The sequence below is a fragment of the Canis lupus genome, chromosome 2 (assembly GCF_003254725.2).
Source record: "Canis lupus dingo isolate Sandy chromosome 2, ASM325472v2, whole genome shotgun sequence".
Lineage (NCBI taxonomy): Eukaryota > Metazoa > Chordata > Mammalia > Carnivora > Canidae > Canis > Canis lupus.
In genome coordinates, this window is record NC_064244.1 from 33,998,120 (window position 1) to 34,013,454 (window position 15,335).

Sequence of the window (15,335 nt, forward strand, 5' to 3'; positions counted from 1 at the left end):
GCAGGTGCGGTGCATCTGGTGCGGTCTTATCTGGTCGGACCAGGTCCAGACCCAACCAGTGCCGTACGGATTCGAGAGGAGGGGAGGTGAGTCGCGGCGGACGCAGGCCCGGCCGAGCTGGGATCGGGGAGCGGGTGAGGCGCGGGCGGGGCCCTTCGGAGGTTTGGCGCGCCCCCGGGCTCCCCAAAGAGCTGTAGGCGCTCGTAGAGCTGTAGGCACCGGGACGCGGTGGACAGACTCAGGATGGGGTGTGCGCAGCCTCCGGAGAGGGGCCACCCGGGAGCCCCGCGGCTGTTCCTCCGGTTCTTGGTCGCCGCGCCGCTCTTGGAAGCTCGGGGGGCGGAGATCCCGCGCCGCCCGGCCGGCCTCGGGGCGGTGGTCTGAAGGGGCCCCGCATTTCCGCGGGCCCGCCGTGCCCGGCTTCGCGTGCTGGGAGCGGGGCTCGCCACACCCCGTCCCGGGGGACTTGTGCGGGAGGCTTCGGCAGCTTTTCGCCTTGGGCTGCGATTTCTGAGGCGCCGCCAGGGCCGGGAGGCCGCTCGGGAGCCCCAGGGGTGAGAGCAGAGGCCGGGGTGTTCGGAGGAGGCGTTGCGGGGCGAAAGGAATCCTGATTTTTGAGGGTGGGGGGTGAATTGGGATCTCAGTGGACCTGTTGGTGTGGGTGAAATCTGCGCGGAGTCCTGAGGGGTGGGGTCCCGTGGTCAGCCGCGGTTGGGGGTAGAAGAGTAAAGGGGAAGAGGCCCTCCGCTGAGGGGATCCTGAGCCCTGCGCTGGGGGTAGAGCAAAGGCAGCTGTGCGGAGACTGATTGGACCGAGTGCTAGGGCTGTTTTGGGAAAAAGTTTGGAGAATTAGGATTGGACTGGTTAGAAAAAACTCTTGAGTGATCAGCTGAGGGTTTGTGTGCTGTGGGGAGCCATGGAAGCGTCGGCTGGATTGGGGTGGTCGTGGGGAATACTGGGTCCTAACCTGGTCTCCCTAGAGACCACTGAGGGAGCTGTTGGGGCAGCCCGAGAAAGAGGTGACAACACCTAGAACTCTGGTCTGGTGGGATTCTGCGATCCCTGCTTGTGAAATATAACGAATTCGCAGGCAGCCGGGTGTCTGCGCTCCAGCCACGGTTAAAAAATCCTAGTCAGAGAAAGGAAGTACCCAACTGCAGCTCATTTTCTAGTTGCATCTTTTTATTTTTTGAGGGTTTTTTTTTGTTTTTTTTTTTTTGAGTAATCTCTATACCTAAGGCAGGGCTCGAATTTAAAATCCCCAGATCAAGAGTCGCACCTCTACTGACTGAGCTAGCCTTGTGTTCCTCTTATTGTGTCTCTTGGCGGATTGCAATGCCTACGTATTAGCTTGCCCCCCTCATTAAGTAAAGAGATTGTATTGTCCACAGCCCTTGGCCTTTAGAGGTTTCAGTGTCTCATAAATACTTGTTATCCCCAAAGTGAAACTCAAATGCTAAGTGATTGGTAGAGTTACTGGAGGGAAGTTATTTTATAAGGGATAATTAATGTCTAAAACATGAATTTGGAACATTGGGGAAACTGAAGAGTCTCATGCTTTTTGTTAATCACAAAACTAAGAGGTTCCCTTTCATACATTCCCCCCTGCCCTAGTGGGCTTCTCAGCCTAAGGCATTTTAAATGTTAATTGGCCATTTTGTCTTGATTTCTTGAGCAACATTTTTTTTTTTTTTTTTAATAGAGAATGCCCTCCTGGGGGTGGGCAGAGAAAGAGAATCTCAGGCAGGCTCCATGTTCAGCCCAGAGCTCCATGCCAGGCCACGACCCTGAAATCATGACCTGAGGAAATCAGCAGTCAGATGTTTAACCGATTGAGCCACTCAGGTGCCCCCAGGAAACAGTACATTTTGATTATTAAAGATTAGTGATATGCTGTTTTTTTTTTTTCCCCAGCTCTGAAATTTGCTGATTCTGTGACCCAAACAAACAAACAAACAAACAAAACAAAAGGCACTGCTCCTCCATTTTATACTGAACCTTTGTGATTTATGTTTTCTGGGAGGACGTGAAATGGTTGAACCTTGCCACCAGTTTGTTTTTGTATATGTTTGTGGCAGAAAATAGAACTGGACCTCCAGGGATCCTGTGCAGTAAAAAGTAATTTAGGGAACTGCAGAGAACTTGGGAAGGTGGCTGCAGCTGGTTTGTGCATAGTGCAAACCAGCACAGCACTCGAGGGAGGGCAAATCTAGAGGCTAGAGGCGGGGAGGGGGGTGGGGGTGGGTGGATGAACTTCCCTTCAGATCAGTGACGCCATTCTCTGTAAAATAAATGTTAAGTAAGATAGGTCACTTGAGGTACGGGTGTTTACCACACACTACTCAGTGAAGAGTTTTTCCTCATAACTCTTCCTGATAATCCCCTGGTAGGGCTTGTTTGCATAGTGATTTTTAAGGGTCTTTGTAGGAGTCCTGTACTGTTAAAACATCTCTGGAAGTTAGATTATTTTGGTCACATAAAAAAAAAAAATTGTTAACCATTTTCTAACTCTCCTGGGCAGTATCTGAACCAGCCAACTAATCATGCTTCCTTTGGAAAAAAACCAGCCCTTCCCCCACTCTAACCCTCTCAAACACTATAACTCTGTGCTGTTAGGACAGTTAAGTAGGCCAAGAGTTTTGGGAGATTTTTCCACTTTCATTTACCCATGCCACCCCCACAAGTTTTCCCATTGGTAGAGAATCTGACTTCATCGTCAGGAAAAACATCTTCCTGTGTTTCCCTAAACAAAAGCTATGATACACACCAGGACTGGCAGTTCTCTTGTTAAGATTGCTCTCCCTTAAGGGGCTGTGAGCCAAAGTGAGAGGCAGGGCTGGGGTATAGGCCAGAGACTGATCCAGGGAGGAATCTCGGCCTTAGCCTTTGTCACCCAAGGCCCTGGGCAGGGCTGTCCTTTTTTGGGACAGAAATATTCCTTGACCTTGAAACAGGACAATGGTCAGTACTCCCTTCCCAGAGGTATCAAGGAGAATTAATGAGCGGCTTATATGAAATTTGAACTTCTCCAAAGCTGAATATTTTGATTTTTGGATAAATGATGCATTTTGAGATATAGTAAAAGAAGAGATGGATATTCTAAATTTTTGTGAAAGCCTCATTCACACTCTGAGGTGTTTTGTTGTTTTTTTTCTGGGGTATTTGGGCTTGGTTATCAATAAGCCTATAATCAAGATCTAGAGGCCTGAGGGTACGTGTTTGTGTTTCATAAGGAAATCAGGTGATTCCTTACTTCTGGTTCTCTGAGAGTGCCTAGAGTAAACCAGTAACAGCCACAGCCAGGCGTGGCGCTTTCTACCCAATATCCTCTTAACTCCAAAGCAGTTAGTTATTTTGTTCATCAGAGGTAAAAAGTAAAAGTGGGTAAGAATGTTCCCTAAATTAAACGAGGAATGAAATAGTCATTTTTTTGGGTAAGATTTTATTTACTTATTCATGAGAGACACAGAAGCAGAGACTAGGCAGAGAGAGAAGCAGGCTCCCGGTGGGGACCCTGATTCGGGACTCAGTCCCAGGACCCCAGGATCACGACCTGAGCCAAAGGCAGATGCTCAACCACTGAGCCACCCAGGTGCCCTAAAATAGTCATCTTTTAAAATTCCCATATCCTATGTCACTCCTCCAGTCCTGCTACTCAGTTGTATATTCACATGCTTGCTGATGTGCCCGTGAACTCTACGGAACTACAACATCCATCTCTTTGACTTCTGTCATTTGTTGGCTGGGCCTGGTTTTCACACGAGGGAAATTCTGATGGGAGAGGCTGCTTGTTTCTCTCTGGCAGGGCTGAGTTACATGCCTCCAAGCTCCCAGCGCCTGGCCGAGTCTGCTAATTGGCTTGGCTGTAAAGTGGGAGTCAGCAATTAAACAGCAGTATAGGAGCGAGGGGATTGGGCAGGAGTTGACCCTCCAGCCAAAAAGGTTCACGCCACTTTGTACACTGTTTGCAAAGGACTCTTCAAAAGGAAATGAACTTGGAATGATTTCTTGTGTAGTTTTAGGAGACATAGGTGAAATATTAGCATTGATTTAGGCCCCAGAACCAGAGTTAGGAAACTGGATGGGCCTCATTTTTGGAGCAAGGGAGACAAATGGTTTGAATTCAGTCTCTGTGGACAGCAAGCCTGTGGTATGACTTTGCCAAAAACAAGAGATGATTTGTATTTTTGTGAACCCTTTCAATTAAATGGTTTAAGGGAGTGTTGGCAGTCATGGTGGGAGGAGAGTTTGATCTACCTGAACTTAATCGTTGGGTGGTAATGCTGTATTCATTAGGTAGGGGTGCCTATCATTAGTTCTCCAATTTATGCTAAGAAGCCTTAGTTCCCAGAGAGTTGGCCAGAAAATACATCATTGCTGAAAACTATCATACCACATTGTCATGGTTCAAAGAAAGATAGAGATGGAGAACAATTAACTGCAAAGTTATTTGGGAAGATGGCAACCTGGGAAGAGGTGCTAGACTTCTGCCATATTATTATTTTTTAAGTAGGCTCCATGCCCAGCATGGAGATTAACGCAGGGCTTGAACTCACAATGCTAAGACCTGAGCTGAAATCAAGAGTCTGACACTTAACTGACTGAGCCACCCAGCGGCCCCTGCCACATTAAAATTTTAATGCTGTCTGCAGTACTTTACCAGTCAACTTTCAGTATCAGGACATTGGGCAGGATCATTTGGAGAGAGATGTCAACTCAAAACCTCAAGATCAAGAGTTGCATGCTCCACTGACTGAGCCAGCCAGTGGCTCTATTCATATCTTGACTATTGTAAATAATATTGTAATATCATATAATATTGCATAGATATAAGCATAGGATGCATATATCTTTTTGAATTAGATTTTTTTTTTTTTTTTTGGGGGGGGGTAAATACCCAGTGGTAAAATTACTGGATCATAGGGTACTTCTATTTTTAATTTTTTTAGGCACCTCCATACTGTTTTCCAGAGTGGTTTTACCAGTTCACATTCCCACTAATGACGCACGAGAGCTCCTTTCCACATCCTCACCAACAGTTGTTATTTCTTGTGTTTTTGACTCTAGCCATTCTGATGGGGGTTATAAGGTGCTATCTCATTGTAGTTTTGATTTTCATTTCCCTGATAGTGACATTGAGCATCTTTTTTTTTTTTTTTTTTTTTTTTTAAGATTTTTTTATTCATGAGAGACCGGGAGAGGCAGAGACATAGGCAGAGGGAGAAGCAGACTCCTCACAGGAAGGCTGGTGTGGGACTCGATCCCCAGACATGGATGGGATCACACCCTGAGCCAAAGGCAGGTGCTCAACAGCTGAGCCACCCAGGTGTCCCTGAGCATCTTTTCATGTGTCCGTGGTCATCTGTATGTCTTTTTTTGAAAATGTCTCTTTAGGTCCTCTGCTCACTTATTAAAAATTTTTTTAAAAAAAATATTTTCTTTATTTATTAGAGCACAAGCAGGGGAGAGGGAGAAGCAGGCTTCTCCTGCTCAGGTAGCCTCATGTGGGGCTCGATCCCAGGATCATGAGATCATGACCTGAGCCAAAGGCAGACATTTAACTGACTGAGCCAGGCACCTCTCTTCTGCTCATGTTTTGGATTTGTTTTTCTGATGTTGAACCGTATAAGATCTCATGTGTGTGTATATATGTATATGTATGCACACATATGCATATATATGTATTTTTTTAGATCTTTATGTGTTTTGAACATTAACCCCTTACCAGATCAATCATTTGCAAATATCTTTTCCTATTCAGTAGGTTTTATTGATGGTTTCCTCCACCATGCAAAAAGCTTTTTATTTTGGTGTAGTTCCAATAGTTTAATTTTGCTTTTGTTTGCCTTACCTGAGGAGATGTATCTAGAAAAATGTTCTATGACAAGTGTCAAAGAAATTACTGTCTGTGTTTTGTTTCAGGAATTTTATGGTTTCAGGTCTCATATTTAAATCTTTGATCCATTTTGAGTATGTTTATGGATGCTAAGAGAGTGGTCCAGTTTCATTCTTTTGTATGGAGCTGTCTGGTTTTCCCAGCACCAATAGTCTTTCCCCCATTGTATTTTCTTGCCTCCTTTGTCATAGATTAATTGACCATATAAGCGTGGGTTTATTTCTGGGTGGATGCATTTAAAAAAAAAAACAACTCATCAATACCCTACACTACTTTGAGCCCCTTGTCCTCCTCATATATAGTAGCTCTTTGTGGATGTTACTGGCAGAAATCTGGGGTTACTTAGCATTTGTTTTTTCAAACCTTTGTTGGCCTTACTGCCTTTTGCTCTCAAAGTCCTAAGAAGATGAAGAAAGGAGGGGAGATGTCGCTGCTTTGGGGTGGTATGGTCTCTTAAGGTAGCCCACATAGGCACATGATAGGCGGCAGTGGCTTCTGCTGCTGCGAAGTGAGATTCCCTCTTGCCCATTAAGAGACACCCCACAGTGCTGACTGGGCTGCTGCTTTTCTCTGGGGGTCAAGAGAGTGCACTAATGGCCCTGGCTGGCCCTGTAGCCAGCAGGAGCCGGGAGTGCCTCGTTAGATTGCCAGCACATTAAGCTGTAGGGGCATCTGTCTAAGCCATCAGGATTTCAGGTTTCCCACAAAACCTAATCTAATGCATGGGAGGGGGCAGGGGAGCCTCTTTGAGGGGCTGTTCTGGTGGGGGACCTGGCCTGGGAAGTGGCCTCATCAGGCTTGTTGGGAAGGAGGGACCTGTCCTTTTCTAGTGCGTCCTCTCAACTTGGCAGGGGGCAGAGTTGGGTCCTTCTCCTCCTCTCTCTGCTCTAACCTATCCTTTCATGTTCCCAACTCACTTTCAGTGTTAATAGCCTTCTTCCCTTTTTCTGTCCCTTCTGTTCACTGCTGTCTTCTCTTCCCACGCTCCCTCTTGCTGGGCCTCATTTTCTCTCCATTGTCACTTTGAGGGCTGGCTCTTTGAAGTTCCAGAGTTACAATGCTGTCCTGTATGTCCCAGCGACTAGATGTAATTCAGAGGTCCCCAACCTTTTTTACTGAGGAGGAGCCAACCTTCACTTCCCCACTGGCTTTCAGATAACATCATAGCTGGGTTACTGACCAGAGTCCCTGAGCTGAGTGGTTGGATGAGGCTGGAGGTACCTTTCCCCCAACTAGGGATCCCGGTGGTATGGGGAGAGGATTGTGGTCGGGATTTGCTGGTGTTGTTGGGAGCTGTCAGACAAGCTCAAGTCTACCTTGGGAAGTCCTTGCCAGGCAGACCTGCAGTTTCTGCAGAGGACCATACATAACTAATAAAGGGGCTCTTGGTGAGGTGGTCCTGGAACCCCCTGAGACTGTTTGCAACTGTGGACACTGGTCTGCAGCAGGGGTTTTCCAGGTGGTGACTAGAACAACATGTTTTCTCAATGGTAGTTAGATGATTGTTGGAAGCATGGCTTTCCACTTAGTGGGTTATGAAATGGATTATTTTCTCCTAAAAGTCATGTGGCAGACTTTACCCAAAGATGATCAGCAGGAGTCTTAACTTCCATTATTAAATGTATGTGGAAAGTATGTATATAACAAGAAAGTAAGTACAGTTGAATGGATAGTTATATTCATTAATATAACTGTAATGTATTTAGATTTAGAAATAGAACTTTATTTTAAAACCCAAATGGGGTAATAGAATGTGTTGCATTGCAATTTGCTTTTTTCAATGTGTTGATGCCTTTACATATCTGCACATGTAATCCTATCTCATTCTTAAGGGCCAAATAGTAATGCCACCATTTGGAAGTTCCATGGTTTGTTTAACCATTCCCACATTGGTAGCCCTTTAGGATTTTATACATTGTATGTGTGCGTATTTGTGATGTGTTATATAGCAGTTATAAACAAATGCTGTAATATCTGTGGAGAGGGGGCCTCGGAACCGCGGGTGAGACCGCAAGACCTGCCTGCCCACCATGGCCGAGAGTGATTGGGATACGGTGACAGTGCTGAGCAAGTTGGGCCCCATGGCCGCCCAGGCCAAGTCTGAGCAGGCCATCTTAGCAGCTCAGAGACAAGGAGAAGATGTGGAGACTTCCAGGAAATGGACCGCTAGCCAGAACAAACAGCATTCAGTCATCAAGAACACAGCCAAGCTAAGCTGGACGGGGAGACTGAGGAGTTGCACCATGACCGTGTGACCCTGGACGTGGGCAAGGTGATCCAGCAGGGCCGGCAGAGTAAGGGGCTGACCCAGAAGGACTTGGCGATGAAAATCAACAAAAAGCCACAGGTCATCATGGACTACGAGAGTGGAAGGGACATTCCTAATAACTAGGTTCTGGGCAAAATTGAGAGAGCCATTGCCTCAAGCTGCAGGGGAAGGCTATCCGAAAGCCGATTGAGAAGGGGCCAAGGGTGAAATGAACACAAAGCCTTGAAATCAGTGCGTTCCAGCTGATGTCGCCTGGCTGGTTGCTCTTGACCACCAGCATCGGCATGGGTCTCTTGATGTGGCTGCGTTGAATGTGGGGCGCCAGCCCTGCCCAGGAACCCCCTTACTTGCTGTCAAACAAACAAAACCTTGCAAAGTATTGCTTCTCCTGATTTTTTTTTTTTTCCTCCCCACCTTTGGTGTCTGCCCAGTCAGAGTGACTCCCTGGGGACCTCTGAGTGGGACCACCTCAGGCTGGTGGGGCTGCGGGGTGGGGCAACCTGATCAGGAGAGAAAACCCAACTCCGGTCCGGCTTTTAGAGAAGCCAGTAAACGTTTGTTGCCCTTCAAAATAAAATAAAATCTGTGGAGAGGGTATAAAATTGTATGTGTAATTTTTTTTTTTTTTTTTTGCATACCAGAACTAGTGTTTATCTGTTAGATGAAATCCTGAAGGTGGAACTGTTGGTTCAAAGACTAGGATGTTTTTATTTATTTAAGGTTTCACTTAAAAACATACTTTTATTGAAGAGTATATGAGAAAACAGGATGGTCCCTAAGTAAAAAGGATGTTTCAGGGCACCTAGGTGGCTCAGTCGGTTAAGCATCTGCTTTCAGCTCAGGTCATGATCTCAGGGTCCTGGGATTGGCCCCAAGTTGGGCTCCCTGCTCAGCACAGGGAGTCTGCTTCTCCTTCTGCCCCTCCCTCTGCTCATGCTCTATCTCTCTCAAATAAGTAAAATCTTAAAAAAAAAAGATGTTTCCTCCAAACATTAGGGTGGGATACCAATGCCTGGGCAGCTTGGGTAGGCTATTTTAGTTTTGATAGCTCTTTGATATAGCAGTTATTTTTTTAAGGACCATTTAATAAATGTTGTAGATGTTAGATTTTATAGAGCAACAGTCTTGGATCCAGCCAGAGGTTCTTTATAGAAAGCTTTATACAAAACAGCTTTAGCAGATATGTTCCCCTCTCTTGAAGGGAGCTTCTCTGTATTCCCTCAAAGTGTCCAAGTCCGAAAGGACGCTAAAATCTGCACACCAAGTTTAATGTTGGAGAGAGGCAAGATTAATTGGCTATTGTCTTTTCTTCTTCTTCTTCTTTTTAAAGAATTTATCTGGGACAGAGAAAGAGTGGGGAGGAGCAGAGGGAGAGAGAAAGAATCTCAGGTCAGCTCCATGCCGAGCATGGGGCCCCGCTTGGGACTCAGTCTCATGACCCTGAAGTCATGACCTGAGTTGAAATGCCGTGGGACGCTTAACTGACTGAGCCACCCTGGTGCTCTGACCATAGTCATAATTTCAAATAATATTGAATTACTGTGAATAATTTGGGGATGATTCAGACTTTACTACTCCTAATCTGATGGTATCAGGACAAGTTGAATGTGCTCACATCTTTGTGTTGGCTTTATGTTGGGGATGTGGGGGGGGGTGGCTTAAAGCAACCCTGAATGCCTGAATGGCATTAGCAAAGCATATTAATAAATAGTTTGTAGGATTTTAGGCTCCTTTGTAGTTTTTATGTCAGAATGAAGCTCTGTTACTTTAGGACAGGGCCTCCAGAGGTAGATGAGCCACTATTATTTTTTTTTCCCCTTTTTGGGCTTTTTGACACCCTTATTCAGTAAAAGGTACCATTTCTGAGCTCTCTGTCATTATGTCCTCCACATTATGTCCATATTCTGGCCACAGGTCAGAATGTTGGTACAAAAGACATGCTCTTTTTTTTCCTTTATTAAAGACATGCTCTTATATGCCCTTACTTATTATGTGCAGACAGCTCAGCACCTGGTAGAACTCTGTGACAAACAGAATGCCCTGAACGAGGTAGGGGATGGCTAATAATATTTGGAAGATTGACACCAGAATCAGCATTTCAACAATGGTTATATCCTTCCGACCTGCCCCCCACCCCCGCCCCAAAGAAAAGCAACTTAGGACATGGTAACACAGCAAAACATGTTAGAAATGGTGAGCAAGTTATAAAATCCAAGATCTTGCCCATGTTGTAACAATCGTCGACTCTCAGGGGTCTCCTGGTGTTGCTCTGTTGTTGGGAGCATCACTACTGTATTTACCAGGTAAAGTTCCTGTTGTTGCTGCTCCCCAGAGCTCCTGTGTCAGGTTGTCCATGTCAGGAGTAGCTTATTCCTAGGTGTAGGACCATGGTTCTGGAATGCCCATTCTGTGGTTTGGGCTTCAGAGTGGAGGACGCTGCTTGTCCCCTCTGCTCGTTGCACATACAGTATCCTGTACTAGCAGGGCCGTCCAGGCACGTTCCTTGTATCCATTCCGGTAAGATTGCAGAGCTTATTAAGGTAACCACCCAAAGTGAATTCTTTATAGTCTGAATAGCCAAACTATCCTCACTATACCCTAGAAATCTGGATAACTTGCAGCATTTTCCATCGGATGTAATAGACAAATGGAAATGACCATTTTATTTTTATTAGCACTACTGAAGGGTAAGAGCAAGTCAGTGAGGATTTGTTCTCTCATGTCCCCGGATCAGGGATGTCTTGGCCTTAATACTGTTGAATGTTGTCTGTTGTTGAATCAACAAATGATTAGGTTTGCCAGTAGTATCTGACAAGCAAACAAAAGTAAAGTTACATGAATCCTTTTACAAGAGGTAATAAGTATAGAGCTGGAAGCTGCAGTCATCCTGAAAGTCTATTCTTAACAAGGCCGTTGGTGAGCTGACCCTTTGGCCTGGTCCCATCCTGTCTGCTTGGGCCATAATGAACCCGTTCAACTTCTCCAACATGCTCAGGGGTTTTTCACAGGTTTTTGTCTCTGACCAGAGGATGAAGGTTGAGTAGTTGGATTTCTGTTTATGCTTAACTCTTAGTGTAAAAATCACTTCCTCCCAGAAGCTCTCTCTGACTTCATCACCTGTTGTCTCTACTTGGAACTCCCTGTACTGAGTGCTTTTGTCTCTTGGCTTGGTTTCATCAAGGCTGATGTTAGTGTCCGCCTCTCTCACCCCAGTGGAAGCTGTCTCTTGCTTACCTTTATCTCCATAGTGCCTAGAACCACTGGTGGTGGGTTATTGTGGGTGCTTTTTGAAGTATTTATGGAATGAACAAATGACCATGTGATTGGAATAAACCAACATGCCAATGTTAAAATTTAATGAAAACTGTAAACCGAAGAGGATAGAGCAGCACAAAACCAGTAATTCTAGAGCTTTTTTTAGCTCAACAAACCATACCCAAAATTATGGGTCTGAGAATCCAGAAAAATTGAGGGACCTAGAATATAAATCTGTTTACAAAGATCCTGTTAAAAGGCCAGCTATAATCAGAGTTTAAAAAAAAAAAAAAAAAAACCACACACAGAGGTCGTTAGAGTAAGATCTGCTCTCATGCTTTTATTTTTTATTTTTTATTTTTTAAATATTTATTTATTTATGATAGTCACAGAGAGAGAAAGAGAGAGAGGCAGAGACACAGGCAGAGGGAGAAGCAGGCTCCATGCACTGGGAGCCCGACGTGGGATTCGATCCCGGGTCTCCAGGATCGTGCCCTGGGCCAAAGGCAGGCGCCAAACCCCTGCGCCACCCAGGGATCCCTGCTCTCATGCTTTTAAACTTTATGGACAATCTTATAAATTCTGAAGGAGTATATAGAAGAACAAAAGCATAAGCATGATTTCTGGCTTTGACGATAACAGTTTCGAAGAGGGAGGAAATCTCCATGCAACCAAGACAATTTTTTTTTTAATTTTATTTTTTGCCTCATGTCTGGTACTCAGTCAAGTGACCTCTTAGTTTGAAGCAGAAAGGAAACATTTAAAGGACTTAGTAGCTGAAGCATCTTGTGAAAAAAGAACCGTAATTACAGAAATTTTTGTAAAAATCAGGGAAGAACAGATATAAAATGTTACTAGCAAGGGTTAGATGAGTAGTAGGAAGGAATTTCAGGGAGCTGCAAGTGGGTAGGTAGGAGGTCTGCAGAGGCATGCTAACGAATAAGAAAAAAGTGAGTAGCATGAAAATATCCAAAAGCACTAAGAGAACTTTTTTTTTTTTTTTTAACTGTATAGGTTCCCTTCTTGAAACTGTTGGAAATACAGAAGAATATAAGTAAATAACAATTGCCTATAATGGCAGCACCCAGGGAAAACCACTATAAATGTTTTTTTTCCTCCTAGCCAAATTTTGTCTGTTTGCTGTTACTGTACAACTTAAAGTGTGAAAATCTTAATGTACAACTCAATGAGTTTGTAGTATTCATGTAAACATGACTCAGCTCAAGATGTAGAACATTTCCATCATTCCAGAAGGCTCCCTTTGTGCCTCTTCCAGTCAATATCCGTAGATTCCTTTTGGCTGTTCTCAAACCTCATATAAATGGAATCGTACAGCGTGAAGTCTGTTGAATCTGGCTCCTTTTATTCATCATCGTCTGTGAGATTCATCTCCGCTGTTGCATATAGTAATTGTAATTGTTCTTTCTTTTATTTATTGCTGGATAGTTTTCTGTTATATATACCATAAGCTATCTCTTCTGTTGATGAACATTTGAACAGTTTCCACTTTAGGGCTATTATAAATTAAACAGCTTTGAATGTTCTTATGCACTCATTTCACGTCAGTATACATTTGAGAGCAGAGTTGCTGAGTCATAAGGTAAATAGTGCCAAAGTCATGAATATATTATATATATACTGTGAAAGTTTGATTGTTGTGTATAGGCCCATGATGTAGTGTGAATTATTTTTTTGTTCATAAAGTTGAGGATCAAGATTCATTTTTTTTTTTCTCCCTCTGCAAGAATATCCAGCACTATTTTTTGGAAAGACTGATTTTTCTGAATTGTAGTGGTGCCTTTATGTACAATTAGGTGACTACTGTATGGGTCTGTTGTAGGCCTCTTAATTCTCTACATTAATCTAAATTATGAGTATTTAGTTTAAAGAAAATGTGATTGGGGCTCCTGGGAGACTTAGGCCATGATCTCAGGGCCCTGAGATTGAGCCCCCCATGGGGCTCCACAGTCTGCATGGGATTCTCTTTCTCTCTCTCCCTTCACCCCTCCCCACCTCTGCATATGCTCACACGACACTCTATGTCTCAAATAAAATATTTTTTAAAAAGATTCTATTTCAGAGAGAGCACAAGCATGAGCAGGGGAGTGGGGCAGAGGGAGAAGCAGACTCCCTGCAGATTAGGGAGCTGGATGTGGGGTTCAATCCCAGGACCCAGGGATCATGACCCGAACCAAAGGCAGCTGCCTAACCGACTGAGCCACTCAGACACCCCTAGATAAAATCTTTAAAGAAGAAGAAAATGGGATCATGCTGAATATATAGCTTAAATTTTTTTTTTAAAGTAGGCTCAATGCCCAGTGTGGAGTCTACTGTAGGGCTTCAACTCATGACTGTGGGATTGAGACCTGAACTGAGATCAAGAGTTGGACACTTAACTAATGAGCCATTCACCTCTTAATTTTTTTTTTATGTTTAGTACTACATTATGCTTCAAAAACCATTAAAAATGCAAAAGAACTACTAGATAGCTGCAGCATAACTTTTCTTTTGGACATTTAAATTTTCCTATTCTGTTCTCTTTTATGTTGCAGACTTTACCCAAATGTTTGATAATCTCTGTCCATTTCGTTTATGTATTAGGCAATAAAAAGTCAATTAGAAGTTCTGTGTGTATGAGCTTTGCTGTGGGGTGGGTGACTGGGTGAAGTCATTTCTTGGAGTCTCCTCAAATACTGATATCAATAACATTTCTTCCATTGGGGCTGTTTAGTTTTTCCAGAGGAAAATTTGTCACTGTTCTCCGTTCAGGGTCAGTGCCAGGCTACCAGATATCTTGTAATTATTATTATTATTATTTTTGGAGCCTGTCTTGATTGGGATAGTTGGATAGCATTGTTCAGTGGAGTCTATTAATGGATCTTGGCTGCTGTCTCATTTGGAGCTCAGATTTGTCTTAAATAGTACAATTTCCAATTGACAGTTGACCTTTGGTGTAACACACTCTGGTATAGTAGGGCTTGCATTTCACCTCACCATATTTATAAGGGAAAATGTTCATGTTACAGAGTTCAGTGTCATACCTTGAATTTATTTTATTTTTTTTTAAGATTTTATTTATTTGCGAGAGAAAGAGCACACAAGCAGGGGGAGTGGCAGAGGGCAAGGGAGAAGCAGATTCCCCACAGAGTGGAGAGCCCGGCTCAGGGTTCTTTCCATCCCAGGACCCAGGGATCATGACCTGGCTGAAGGCATCCACTTAACCAACTGAGCCACCCAGATGCCCCTCATACCTTGATTTTCAAGCTCATTATGGAGGCGCCTGAGTAGCTCAGTCAGTGGAGTGTCTTGACTCCAGCTCAGGTCATTATCTCAGAGTCCTCCCCCTGAGGACCTTCCACAACCTTCTTGGTAGAAGAGAGGAGATGCCGGAGTGGTCTGGGTTTACATGCAGATTCATGTAATTATTGCAGTGTTAGTCACCATGAGCCTTTCCATTAGGAAAGGTCATTCCCTGGTCAGAATGTGATGCCATGTTGGCAGAGAGCAGAGAAGGCAAAGAACTCCTTTTTTTCTGAATACCAGTTAGACCCTGGAAAAATAAGGCTCTAAAATGAGGGACCAAATCCAGATGTGGTCCAAATAGAGACCCACAAGCCATATTATAAAGTTTCAATTTATAATAACCTCCTTCAAGTGATGCTCTCACTCATGTTCTTCTACTGGGTTTAAACCCTTATTCCTGCTCAGCTGTTTACCACGTTTTCTAAGAATCACCATCCTTCTGTTTGCCTTTGTAACCAGTTGCTCAAGAGCTAGGTTTGAGCCATATTTATGGCTGTACCCCATTACCTTAGCACAGCACCAGGCTCAGCACTGTATATTTACTTGCTTGAATGTCACTCAGAAAGGTTCATTAGCTTACTGTACTGTTGGTTCCTAGAACTGGAAATTCCG

General features: G+C 44.2%; 1 pseudogene; it reads left to right on the plus strand.

Annotated features, from left to right (window-relative positions):
* The first annotated feature begins 571 nt into the window (after positions 1 to 571).
* Positions 572 to 14,255, plus strand: LOC125753715 (endothelial differentiation-related factor 1-like; annotated as a pseudogene).
* The last annotated feature ends 1,080 nt before the right edge of the window (positions 14,256 to 15,335 follow it).